We start from the raw sequence: 14961 nt of genomic DNA, 5'->3' as shown, positions 1-14961 counted from the left end.
TTTCTAATGTTACTGCCTCTCACCAACAGGGGGAGGTCTCCCGTTTCTGAAATTTGCACATATGATAGAAGTGAAACTTAACTCAGAAACTTCAAAACAAATAACACAGACAAAACACTTGATAACTAACATAGAATAAGTTATTAGCACAGATATTATATAACACATTCAAAGTAATCAACCCTGACAGTTTCAGATTGGAGGAGGTTCCAATCAGAAACACTAGTGCAGAAACACTAAAAGGAGGGGCAGGGCTAATTACTTTCATATCTCTGAAGTAAACTGGATAAATAGGACAGAACAGCCCATTAAGGGCCTTGTAAACCAGAGTCATCCAATGTGTATATCTCCTTACATTCAAAGAAGGCATGCCAGCATTGGCATAAAACTCACAGTGGTGGGTGAGACGGCTACAACCAGTGATGAATCTCAAGTCACAATGATACAGCGGGGTCAAGGAGTGCAGACAACTGGTGTGCAGCACACATATGCACGACATCACCGTAGTCCAATAAAGGCAAGAAGATTGCAGTTATCAGGAGCTTCTGAGCTTTTAGGGAAACATGACATTTCTATAAGGAAGTCTAGCCTCATCCTTAATTCGGAGATTGTGTTTAAGATGAGCTTTAAAAGAAGCTCTGTGTCAATAGTTAATCTCAATACTTGTAACTACTGACTAGCTCAAGAGTTTTACCATGAGCAGTTTTAATTGATAGGACAGTATATTCTCTAAGGAAACAGGTGACTTTGAGAAAAACATTATTTTTGATTTTTCCTAATTCAAGACCAGTTGGAATAGACAAACATACAGACAAACATATTCACACCCGCATGCACATCTACGGACAATTTGAGTTTCCAGTTCACCTAACCTGCATGTGTTTTGGATGTGGAAGGAAGCTGGAACACCCGGAGGAAACCCATGCAAACACAGGGAGAACATGCAGACTCCACAAAGAAAGGCCACAGGTGGGAATCGATCCCATGACCTTGTTGCTGTGAGGCAATTGTGCTAACTACTAAGCTACCATGCTGCCCACAAGCTAAAATCCTGTTCAGATTTCCAAACTTTTAAGGCAGTGGCTACCCGTACGTAGGCATATTCGTATGTGAAATTATATATGTACATAATGTCTCTCTCATTGCTCAATATAGGTCACGTGATCATGAGGCTAGATATTTGTACATGTATTTGGTATTGATATGTAGATTCCAAAAATATGTTAATAAAAAACCATAACAAGGGTGAGCTACATAAAAATAGAATTTCGAATTATTAATATGGCTATGTACGAATAGCCACTTCCAACTATTTATGTATTTTAGACAAATTAAATCCTTATCCCAAAGCTAACCCCAATACTGTCACTGTCCAAAAAAGTGGAAAATGCCATGTTGTTAATTTAGTTCATATCACCCACCACTCATGTTGAACCATTCAATGTGAGTTTAAATGGCATAGTTTGAGAAATTTCAATGTAATGAGAGCAATTTTTTATGTGATTTCATAAAGAAATTAAAATGCGTAAAAGATTTTTTTGGGGGTGCAAGGGGGGGTCAAATGGGTATTTATGCCAACATCCAACAGACTATATGATTGTCAGCAGGGTGTTCATAAATATTGAAACAGATTTCTACAATAATCTCTGGAAAGTTGGGCTTTGGGTCAAGGAAGAGCTGACTGGATTTTTGTGGCAGCTTTGAATTCAGGATCACTGGAGCTTTGTGTTAATTAAATTTGTTTTGTAATGCGAACGTGTTGTCACAGATCAAGCCCAGTGTGTTGCTGGAAAAGTTGTGTTGTTTTGGGGGATCGGTGTGTCTGGAGGATCGTCGTCTTGTGCTTTCAGCTTGTTTGAACAAAATCAAGCAAATGTTTTGTGAAGGTCTCCTGTTTTTAAGTGCAGTAAGATGTGAAGTAATGGATCGACTTGAGCTTCACAGATCTGGTGCAGATGGAGCGGGTTGGGTTTGGCGAACAGCTGGAAGTGTTTTGAGATGCCAAGAAGAGTTGATGAGGGTGCGAGAATGTTGATGAAGACACACATGGCACGTAAACGCACAATTGTGATTAATCACGTACCTAATATGTAACATCTTTTGTCACCTCTTGAACTGTGTAGCTGCTAACAGCAAAACATGTGAGCTGTTTATATTACATCATTACTTCTAAATTCATCTCCGTGCATAATGATTGTCAATTAGGATGCATGTTAACTGCTGTCAAATGGCTCTGTGCTTGTGTTTTGAAATATGAACACTTTAAACTGCAGTCTTTCTGTTGCCTATGAATTCCTGTCCTTGCACTATGGAACAAAATACACGAGAATCATCTCCCAAAACTGTAAACAGCAATAATTCAAGATGCTCTTCTGTTGCAGGTCTGGGTGACTAAATTTTGATTTACTGGTGCAGTGCCTGTAGGAGGTTGGTTATTCCTATAGAAAATTACGAGCTTAAGTAGATTTTTCATGGATGGTCGTATGAGGCTGTGTTTGAAAGTGGGATGTTCAAAGAGGTGTACTTACTTTTCATAGTCTTAACAGACAAAGTGCACATTTGTTAAGACATGGTTGACACTGAGATGCAAAGAGACACACATACAGTTATTTTAAGAAAAAGACTGACATTCATCCAACATGGTCAGACATATATACGTATATATATATATATATATATATATATATATATATATATATATATATATATATATATATATATATATATATATATATATATATATATATATATACACACACACACACACAAATAGAGATATAAGCAGGAATAAACACAGTTTACATGAAGCACAAACATATACGAGGGTAGGCTGAAAAGTTCTAAGGCTCCCAGTGAAGGAGTAATGCATTAACTGCATTATAGTGAGCCTTAGAACTTTTCAGCCTACTCTTGTAGATGTGAATACAGTAATTATTGATAATGTGAGTCAGGAATGTTTAGGTTTGTTGTGAAATATGTGGATTGATATGTGAGTCACACGTGAGCCGACAACTTACATTCTCACAGTTGAGGTACAAATAATATAAATTTTGATCTAATACAAACATTCAAAAGCTACTTGGCACAAATTAAAGATATCTTATTGACATGTGGAGTCGATAAATGCACTTTTTATGTAATTTGGGTCTGTTTTGACATGTTACGTTATATTTTTATTTGCATATACAGTTGTATTTCATATTGTTTTCAAAAATCAGTTTTATTATGAATTATATGAAAATAAAAGGAATCCTATTAAACAGGCTATTGGAAGAGACTCAGACAAAATTAAACAGAACATTGAAGATATTTAAAACAGCAAATCCTCAGTACAGCCATCTCGCGAACAGTTTATTTGCAGCTCTTGGTCAGAGTTATCTTACGAGACGCCACGGAGGATGCCATCTTGGAAGTACTAATGTTATGATGTCAAAATAATGGTTTTGAAAGTTAATCCCCAAAATTTTCATAATAAAGGATGCACATCATCATGCCATGTGCAAACTATATCCGAAAGCTGAGGTCGATCTGACAAACAGTCAGAGAGATATGCGAGCCACATACCCACACACAGACGTTTCTTGCTTTATAGATAGAGTTATAATTTTGACTTCCAATGATTAGGAAAATAATGTTCTGAATTTACCAGACTATAAGCAATGTTTGGGAGGCCCTGCAATATACTTCGGTGTGAAAAATCCAATCCAATCTCACGCCAAGTTCATGATGGCATCACAAAAAGTAATTTAATGTATAAGTTGTGATACCATCACAAAATATAGTAGATGTTGCCATGGTGTCATGAAATTTGGGGTGACATGGGGGAGGGAGGGGGGGCATGTAGTTAATGAATGGTGGCTGTCACAAAAATGGAATGCATTTCATGACAGTATCATGAAAAAAAAGTGAGACAGGTTTACCAACAGTTAGTAAGTCCCTTCAACTGCTCCCTTGTTTTCTACAACAGATTGATGTTGATTTGGCACAAGTTTTATGCTGGATGACCCTTCCTCAAGCAACTCCATATTACATGGAGATTGGGCAGAGTTTTGAACCGAGGACCTTCTGCACTGGAAACAAGTGCACTTAAGCACTTGTCCCCCACCCCCTGTCATTAATAGTAGTAATTCTAATAATCATTTATACAGGAATTTCCCAGGAATCAACGCACTAAACAAAATAAACTCAAATAATATGAGCAAAGCGATGCACAGCGGCATGAAGCTCGCTCATGGTACACTGTGGCCCAAACAGGAAGTGCCAATTTCTGAATCCACATTGAACCAGGAAATGCCAAATGTCAAACACTTCCTGGATTGACACTTCCTGGATTGACAGATGAGATCCCATAGAATCTCACGGGAACTCATTGGCAAGCTCACACTTAAACAGAAAGTGCCAAATTTTCAGTCACAGTGAAACAGGAAATGTCAAATGTTGAACACTTCTTGGCATAGGTGTAGCTAGAGTGGAGACCAGGGTTTCACTGGACTCTCCTGAAATCTGATTGGACACAGATGATTGACATGTCACAGCACCACACATCTGGTTGAAAGACCTGCATTTTCAAATCAGAGAGTCACATTGACTGCTAGGTTCCTCCTGTTCATAGTTGGTGCTGTGTACCACAAAAAGTTCCAATCCACATTAGTAGAAGAAGAAAAATGTTTGCCTCAGATCTGAACTGAACACATCATTTGAACTATGGACTTCTAGTCAGACCAAACTTATATTGGTGAGTAAATAACCATATTTTATGCCAGAAATTATGTACAGGTTGTTAAAAGCAGCATTTCTCCTTTAATTAGGGTTGCCTTATATAGTAGAGAAGCTTGAATCTTCGACTGGACTGGGTTGCTTGATGTGAGGACATTTCAAAATTCTTGCTCTGGTAGTCTGACTTCTGTCTTGACTCTTGTAGAGAAGAATAAACAGAAGCCACAAAAGCTGGAGTTTTAAACCTAACCAGACCCCTCCTACCGAGAGGCAGACTGCTAAGGCTAGTGACTAAACAATAGCTCTAATTAGCACCTATTGTGCTCTAGTTAGCACCCTCCTAATGACAGGGCAGCTGTCCCTCCTAATGATGGAACAGACACCTCTCCTGGTGGCTCCCTTGATGACTCTCCTGATGACTCCGGATGATTCTTCTCTACAAGAGTCAAGACAGAAGTCAGACTACCAGAGCAAGAATGTTAACTGAGGAAGCTTCTGCGATTTGAAGCGAAACGTCCTCACGTCAAGCAACCCAGTCCAGTCAAAGATTCAAGCTTCTCTACTATGGAAACCACCTGGACAACTGAGAGCCTATACAGAAACATTGCGACCAACTGTGGGCATGAGGCCCTGGCACTGGTACGTAAGCTGGAAAAGCCTGCTAAAAGATAGCTAACTTTAGAAACCACTTAAGATTTAACCTGAGATGCAAACAAAACAATGTTATGAAGCAAAAGGCACTAGAAGCAGGTCACACAGAAAAGCAGAAAAGATCCAGCACAGTTATCTTAGGAGGATTTTGGGTCTTAGAATTAGAAGGCTTCATTTTAAAATATTAGACCTCCAAAATGATCTTGATAGTCTTCACAAAAGGTTAGAAACTTTAGTGGGGGAAGAGGCCCATAATAAGATCACAAAGTTCATAGTTAAAATTCAAATGGTTGAGCATTTAAAAAGTAAGGAGGCGCAAATCAGGAAGTTTCACAACCTTTTAGTGCAGAAAAGGCGTACTTTCAGTGGGAGTAGTTTTAAAGATACAACCAGACAAATTAGTGACAACAGGGAAAATTGGGTAAAGAATCTCTTCGACAGGGTTCTTACACAGACAGAAAAGGATGTGCTCGGAAAATGACTAAATTTCTCAGTGACCCCTAAACATATACCGACAGTAGATTACATCACTGCAGTAGAGTCAGCCATTAAACATAACAGTTTGTCAGAGTCAGAAGCTGGGGACCTCCGACTAAGAGTTACAGCAGTGCTGAACAGTGCTAAGCCTCCTCCATCCAACATCACAGGAGAAGAACGGAAAGCTTTGGCAGCACTGCAGAAGGACCAAAGCATCCTTATCCTGCCAGCGGATAAAGGCAGATACACGGTGTTCCTGAACACATCGGACTACGAGGCCAAGATCAACAACTTGCTCAGTGACTCCAATACATACGAACATCTGAAGAGAGACCCCACAAGCAGCTATAAGAAGAAAATCATTAGCTACCTCCAAAACCTGGAGAAAGAGGGACTCATCGACAGGCAGGCATACTACAGACTGTACCCTGGGGACATCACTCCGTGCATCTATGGACTGCCCAAAATTCACAAACAGGACGTGCCACTCAGGCCTATTGTATGTAGTACAGATTCCATCACGTACAATTTGGCCAAGCACCTCAAGTGGATTTTGGCTCCTCTAGTGGGTAACTCAGACCATCATGTGGAGAATACACAAGATTTTGTGAACAACATCAAGGACCTGCAGCTGGAGGCAGATGAAACTATGGTATCATTTGATGTGACATCATTATTCACCTGTATCCCCAACTCTGAGGCCGTCTCAGCTGTGAGGCAGAGACTGCTGGAGGATGTGTCTCTACTTGAAAGGACCAAAACTCACACCAGACCACATCTGCCAACTGTTGGAGATCTGTCTTAACACCACGTATTTCCTGTTTAGGGGTCATTACTACAGGCAGATCCATGGTTGTGCGATGGGGTCTCCGGTATCCCCCATTGTGGCCAATCTGTACATGGAGCGAGTGGAGAAGACAGCCTTGATGTCTTTCACGGGCATCCCTCCAGTCACTGGTTTAGATATGTCGATGACACATGGGTTAAAATCAAGCAACAGGACGTTGAGGACTTTACAGAACACATCAACTCGGTGGACCCCAATATCAAGTTCACACATGAGGATGCCAGAAACAACCATTTAGCCTTCTTGGACTGTAATGTTACGATTGGAGAGAACAGGCAGCTCCAGACAGGGGTTTACAGAAAACCCACTCACACTGACTGTCAGGAAAACTGTAACGAACACTACATAGGTGAGACTAAGCAACCGTTACGCAAAAGGCTATACTAGCACTGCAGAGAGGGCACCAGTGGACCTCAGTCTGCAGTTCATCTCCACCTTAAAGACACTAACCACACGTTTGAGGACAAGGAAGTTAAAATCTTACCCAGAAAGTAGAAAAGGTTTGAGAGAGGGATCAAGGAGGCATTCTATGTGAAACAGTTGAAACCAGCCTTAACCGGGGAGGGGATCTGAGACATGCTTTGTCCCCTGTTTACAATGGGGTACTCAGGTCAAAGCAGTTTCAGTCTTTTGTTCATGGTAATGAGTCATCATGTCATCAGGAGAGTCGTCAAGGGAGCCATCAGGAGAGGCATCCATTCCATCATTAGGAGGGACAGCTGCCCTGTCATTAGGAGGGTGCTAACTAGAGCACAATAGGTGCTAATTACAGCTATTGTTTAGTTACTAACCTTAGCAGTCTGCCTCTCGGAAGGAGGGGTCTGGTTAGGTTTAAAACTCCAGCTTTTGTGGCTTCTGTTTATTCTTCTCTACAAGAGTCAAGACAGAAGTCAGACTACCAGAGCAAGAATTTTAGCTGAGGAAGCTTCTGCGATTTGAAGCGAAACATCCTCACGTCAAGCAACCTAGTCCAGTCGAAGATTCAAGCTTCTCTACTATGGAAACCACCTGGACAACTGAGAGCCTACACAAAAATGTTGCCTTATATACACAATTTAAGCTAACAGACAGCAGCTAGTTCATGCTCTGTTGGCTTATTAGTGCAGCAGATAACTGAAACAATCCTTCAAATGGTAATACAAGCATCAAATTCAGCACAAATACAACTTAGACATTACACTTAAAAAAAAAGGACTGGCCACTTGAATTTTCAATAGGCAGCCAGGTAGGGTCAACTGAAGAATTACACAGGGGTCAAAACTTAAAAATGCTCCAATCAAATTGAATACTACATCATGTTACGTGTCTGATTATATAAAGATTCCATGCATATTCAAATAGAAATTAGTCTACACATGTTATAAATTAACAGTGTATACTGTGGATGGCGCGGGAGCCTATCCTGGCGTACAGGACTTGGATTGTGGTGGTGTAGATTGAGTACCTAAGACCGATTGTAAATCCATCAGAATTAAATAATGAGTCAAACATAAGCACTTTATGTTTCTATTGCTATGCACTAGCTAATATGTAAAGCTTGCAACTTAAGCTCTAATAGCTTCTGCTTCAAGAATTTGGTCCAGAAATAATATCTACATTTGTAGCTGATTAGTAATAATAGTAAAAATAAATATAGAACATTAAAATCCTAGCTAATGTCTTGTATGACAACATCTCGTTTAAGGTCCTTTTACATCATATGTGAATAAAAAGAAGAACAAGTAAGTCAAATATATGATCTGAGGCCCATTGGTGCCCATATTGTTTTGTTTTCCTTAATATGAAGTGTATGCGAGTCTATGACTCCCACTAAATGTGGCGCCAGTCCTAGGTCGATCACTTCCCCAGGCAAGCCCAGTGTCCAGCTCTGTTGTCCAAGGACACAGACAGGCTGACAATCGAACCTGACTACATATTGGTAGTCCACTGAGCTACCTGCTCTGCATATACTGTATAAATGAGTTGTAAAAAAAAATAAAAGGATAACAAAAAATTTTATTTCAAACACCTGAAAACACTTTTCATCTTGAACAGGGGTCTTCAAAGTGTGTGAGAGTGAGTCCCCCTCAGAGAACAAATGAGTAATTTTGCCCCCCCCCATCGACACACATACACACAATTTAAACATCTTTGTGTGTTCCTTTTCATTCTTTTAAACATCTTAAACACATTTTAAAAGTATTTGTGCATTTTTTAAGGAACTGTCTATGCATTTACACATTTTACAGCCTTTGTAAACATTTTAAACATGTTTTTAAAGAACTTTCTATTCTTCTATTTTTACCTTTTGTCATATTTTAAACACTGTTTTTAACATTTAAACATCTCTGTGTGTTTTTAAATGTCTTTGGCCTAACTTACACATTTTAACATAAATAATATTAATTCAAACAGGGATGGGTATTGATAAGATTTTATCGATATCAATACCATTATCGATTCCCTTATCAATACCTCCTGTGAATTTTCTGTGTACTAAAAGTAGGCTTTACAGGTTTTCTATGTCAATAACATTTTTTTGAGCCTTAAAGAAAATAAATTTGAAATAAAAAAATCTGTAGTTTCTGTTAAAGCATTTCCTTTCAGACATTAATAGCATGAGTACCACTCCGTACCTCTGAGCTGAGCTCAGCTGGCTGTGCTGAAAGTCAACATCAGTGTAATTCATAAAGAATGCAGGACATCTCATTTTGCGAGGAAAAAAAAGTTTTAGTCTGTTGTTGTTGTGTGGGCCGCTGAAGAGGAGGTACTGCTGGCCCACCACCAACAGAGGGCGCCCTGCCTGGAGTGCGGGCTCCAGGCACCAGAGGGCGCTGCCGCATCATGGGAGTAGCCTGGGTGACAGCTGTCACCCATCACCAGACACAGCTGTTCTACTCAGCACCGAGGTATATCAGGAGGACGGCGTCTCCACCTCAGTGCCGAGATATCGCCTTGAGATAGAGGTAAACTACTCTGCAGCATATTCTGTATATTTGATAATACGTGTTAAACCTTTCAGGACAGCTGACTACCGAAAGCCAATTGCTTGGATAAGTACTCACCTTCCTGTTTTAACGTGACGAGAGGTGGAGGCGGCTTCTTCCCTCTCCGTGTTACTGGGTGCAGCCGCATCCACACCTGTGTGTTTGTTGCTCTCTCTTGCCAGCAGTACCGGATCCGACGAGCGGAGGCAGTGGCCACCTGGGACTTCGGGACTTGGCGGTTCCAGTATTTCCAGGGTTCGGTGGCAGAGGAGATCTGGGTGGTTCCGGTTCGACTCGGACGGACGTCTCCTACCTTCGAGCCTGCCCACACGACACCAGCAGAATTCGGCTTAATCCCAAATTGTTGATTGTTGTATTGGTTGTGCTCGTTTCACAACAGTAAAACTTGTTATTTACCTTCTCCATTGTCCGTTCATTTGCGCCCCCTGTTGTGGGTCCGTGTTCCTACACTTTCACAACAGTTGTAGTTTGTTGTCTGTGTTACGTTTGGAAAGAGGTGTGATTTGATTTAAAACAGTGATTCGCTTTGAAGTTATTAATTCCGGCTGGACTCTAACTTGACTCGGCAGATAGCGGCACAGCATTTGGAGCTGTGCGAATGGAATGGAGGACCATTCTCCTTTCTTGCCTGCAACAAGACAAGTGGCCCAGTTAGTGACTTTAATCCACACAAAAGTGACTCACGATTGACATTTTTAAATGGCTTTGAGAGGGGTTAAGAAGCTACGGAAGCTCTGAGCTGCCAAGCCCTAATATATATTTGGCTCAGTATCATGTAATTACGTGAAAGGTTTCATGTTATAACGTGATATTTATCACGTTATAACGTGATACTTATCACATTATTTCGTGATATGAAATTATCATGTTATTTCATGATGCAGTATTTTCACATTATAACGAGAAATTATCATGTTATAACAAGAAATTATCACGTTATTCCGAGATAAGAAACTATCATGTTATTTCATGATATGCAACTATCACATTATTCCGAGATATGCAACTATCACGTTATTCTGAGATAAGAAATTATCACGTTATTCTGAGATAGGCAACTATCACGTTATTTCGTGTTAAGCATTTATCATGTTATTTCATGATATGTAGGCTATTCAGGTAATTCAGCGCTTCAACACTTCCCAGGTTCAGTCAAGGAACATGGCTCGTCTGTGATGTAGGGGGATTTAAGGATCAATAAAACGCATGAACCAATACTTTTGCTATTTGTTTTCACTATAATCAGAGTAAAAAAAAAAAAAAAAGCAAACAGCCTTAAATAAGTAGCGCCCTTTACTGGTATTCTACCGCCCTCTAGTGGCAGAATAGCAAAACAGGTATATTGGCTGTGTATCAAAGTAAAACCATATTGATGTTTTCATGTTATAACGTAAAAATACCATGAAATAACGTGATAAATGTTTATCACAAAATAACATGATAATTTCATAATTCGAAATAACGTGATAATTTCATATTATGAAATAACGTGATAGATTCATATCTCGGAATAACGTGATAATTTCTTATCATGAAATAACATGATAATTTCACGATAAAACGTGAAAATACCATATCATGAAATAACATGATAGTTGTGCATCACAAAATAACGTGATAGATATCACGGTAAAACGTAATAAATATCATGTTATAACATGAAACCTTTCACGTTATTACATGTTACTGAGTCAAATTATATTTATATGGCTGGCAGCTCCACGTCGCCGTAAGAAGCGGACTTGCTGCTTCTGAAAAGCAGAGAAGCAATGAACCAACAAAGCAGCGGATTAGAGCACTGCTTTGTGGTTTCAAGCTTCAAGAACAGCTGTTGCAGAAGCAGGGTCTGCAGGGCCAGCAATCAACATAAAGAAATGATCATTTTCCCGATAAAACACCTTCAAAAACAACAGCCGCTCTGAAGGACCGATAAGGGAATCGTTAAGCAAAAAGGCTATTGATGTCGGTGGATCGAATATTTCTTAACGATTCTCGAAAAGAACCGGTTCTCGATATCCATCCCTTGCGCCCCCACCCCCCGCCCCCGAAGAACTCTGGCGCCCCCCGGGGGAGGGGTGCACCTCCCATTTGAAAACCACTGATCAAGATAAATTAATTCCTATATCGGCCCGAGGTGTTTTAGTGCCCGTTTTTATCTTTGGATTCCAACTTCACACCAAGGACAGAGTGTCTGCATTTTCTTAAAGTCATTGAGTTAAAAGGTTTTTCCAGAATGCCTGCATTCTGAATCTGAACCAAGAAAATTGTAGCTTCCAATTTCTGTGTAAAGTTACCTGAAAAGTGATGATGTTGCCAGAAAGCACTTCTTTCTTTCATAAATCCAGTCTCCACATAGATGCAGTCAAACTATATTTATTTTTTAACAAGACTCATTTTAATGCAAGTAAGTATCGTGAGCGGGCAAGCGTAAGTTTTCATATAGTTTAACGGTGGCTGCCTCATTAGGGAATAAAGCTTTTTATACAAATCTGGATCTATTGGCAAGCGCCAGAAAGACGAGTGTAGTGCTTGTGGCTGCGGTAATGGTTTTCTTCTCTATCTTCTCTTATAGATGCATATCAATACGTATCGTGGCGTCTGCATAAAGCCTGCCACATCCAATATCGCCTGGACATTTCACATAATTATTATTTTCAGGAGTCATTGGGGTCCCATGGAAGGGAATGTAAGTGACAGGCGTTTAAAATGGTTTTTTAAATCATGCGGGATAACCAGGGCCTTTCAGAATAATTGTGTCAAACTGCTTTTCACCTTTTTCCTCCAATCAATATGCACACTTATTCATAGATGGACGACTATCCATCAAAAGGCAGCGCTGCTCTTTAATATACATGCTTGCATTTTAATGGGCTACTTAACAACAATACCAGACACAACAATGCATTTCTGTGTAATGTTCCCATAAAATGATGATACAGCCGTTTCAACATAAGGCAAAAACAGACTCGCTTGCTCCATGCTCTACGTGCAGCGTTTACCCATGCACGTGCGAGGGGCGCACATGCACAAACACATGCACGGTTTGTTAAGTGGTGGCCTAAGTCGATGTAATCACATTCACTTTGTTGCACGGCTGGTAAATGATTTAAAACTAGATTTCATGCATGCTTTCCTACTCCTTCTTTCCTGCATATATTTTTCATTTTTTGGCCCCCAAAAAACTGAGAGAACAATCAAGATTTACTCCGTTCTCCAATTAGGCTTCTAAACAGAACCAAGAGAAGGGGAATCTATTCATTTTCTTTTGATTAAAATTATCGCCACTTGCAAGGAGCTTTGGGTTTATATATTAAATAATGCATCATTTCATAATTATATAGAATATATAGATTTTTTAAAATAGGATACTGGGCAAAATGGTGACTTTAATTAGATTGGTGTGTAAGATATCTCGGGGGTATGATAAAACAATGTTAAATATCTCACAATGACTGTAAAATATGTTCCAAGAGATAATGAAACACAAATAGGGTCTCGCTTTTCCGTGGCTCCTATTTGTCGAAACATTCCCACATGCATTTTCTGAAATTTCATAATTATATTGAAAATATGATCAGGGGAGAACACTAGGCTAGGTAATAAATATGATGCTGCTTGTCCCCCACCTATTTAGAGGCACATATTATCATCTTATTACTATAAGGGTAAATTACTACAGCGAGTCAACCATATCGAGAACGGACTGCGGCGGAATGAAGAAAAGCAAATGCATGGAAGTATTCCTGAAGATAATTTGTTTGCTGTCCTGTCACACATTTCTGTAGGCTCCTAGAATGTTCAGGCAGGCTTCAGAATAACATCATATCCACACACTGATGAGCTAATACCCAAAGCTGTAGTCATATTCACATTTTGGCTACAACATTTTGGACAGAATTTCTGTTAAATTAAGTAGAATTCACTCAGGTTAGTTGAATTTGCCCAGATTTTTTTTCCCCAAAGTGAGATGGACTCACATGAGTCATTTATAAGAATCAGCTCGAGTTCTACATTCATGAACTTTGATAAGAGAGATTTTGTTGATGTCCAGTTGTGCTGCTGACCACTGAAGCAAATAATGTCCGAAATGGCGATGATATAATATACAAATAATGAATATTTATGAGTTCAATGGTACGAATATTTCATGAGGTGAAAGATGGAATGTTCCATTCAACGAGGCAAAGCCGAGTTGAATGGTACGTTCCAGCTTTAACCGAATTCGTTCCATTTAAAGAATAATAATAATAAAAAAAATGACAGAATTAAAAAAAACATTCATTATTTTGGGGGAGGTGATGGTCTAGTGGTTAAAGCATTGGGCTTGAGACCAGAGGATCCTCAGCTCAAATCCCAGCCTGACCGGAAAATCACTAAGGGTCCTTGGGCAAGGTCCTTAATCCCCTAGTTGCTCCCGGCGTGTAGTGGGCGCCTTGTATGGCAGCACCCTGACATCGGGGTGAATGTGAGGGATTATTGTAAAGTGCTTTGAGCCTCTGATGCAGCTTGAAAAGCACTATATAAATGCAGTCCATTTACCATTTATTTACCATTTATGTATTATTTTTTTTATATAACAGCTAAAATAGATCCTTGTCATTTGATATTTTATTAATTATAAACAACAGAAAAGGGACTTACTGTATATTTGGTGTTCCATTGGTGCTACTGATGTCAGCAGTCCAAACATGAAACTGGTGTCCAAAATTGTTGTCAGTCAACTTGGAAAAACAGTTCGATAGTTCAAAAATAATTGTGGCGATGTAGTCTGTGATGCCATGCACTGACTTAGTGTACTTCCAAAAAAAAAAATAAAAATACTCAATTTCAATTCAATTTCAATTTATTTCCTTTATATAGCGCCAAATTACAACAGAGTTGCCTCAAGGCGCTTCACACATGTAAGTGCGAAATAAATAAATAAATAAATACTGTGTACTTCTTAAGTCCAGTGATAAATCACATTAGAAATTAGTCCATCTTTTCATCCTAACCTCATCCTCTTCATCCTAACAGCTCTTCATGCTTCCAAACAGCTTAGAGTATAGTGGATTTGTTTTTTGTTTTCGAAGAATTAGCACCATCAATTAGCTCCTTCAAATCAGCGGCCGCCTGCAAAACAAACTCCTCCATGTTTAGCTAAATGCCACCGCCAGTAGTGTGAGCATATGCGGTGGTTGGGGCGTGCAATAGCACATTTCATATAGCACCAAAATTGCATGTTGACAAAGAACTATCGCACGGTTATTTGCCATTGAAACACAATGGCAAATGGTATGAATA

This window comes from Thalassophryne amazonica, chromosome 2 (genome assembly GCF_902500255.1).
Source record: "Thalassophryne amazonica chromosome 2, fThaAma1.1, whole genome shotgun sequence".
In the NCBI taxonomy this organism is placed as follows: Eukaryota; Metazoa; Chordata; class Actinopteri; order Batrachoidiformes; family Batrachoididae; genus Thalassophryne; species Thalassophryne amazonica.
Note: the sequence above shows the minus strand (reverse complement) of the source record.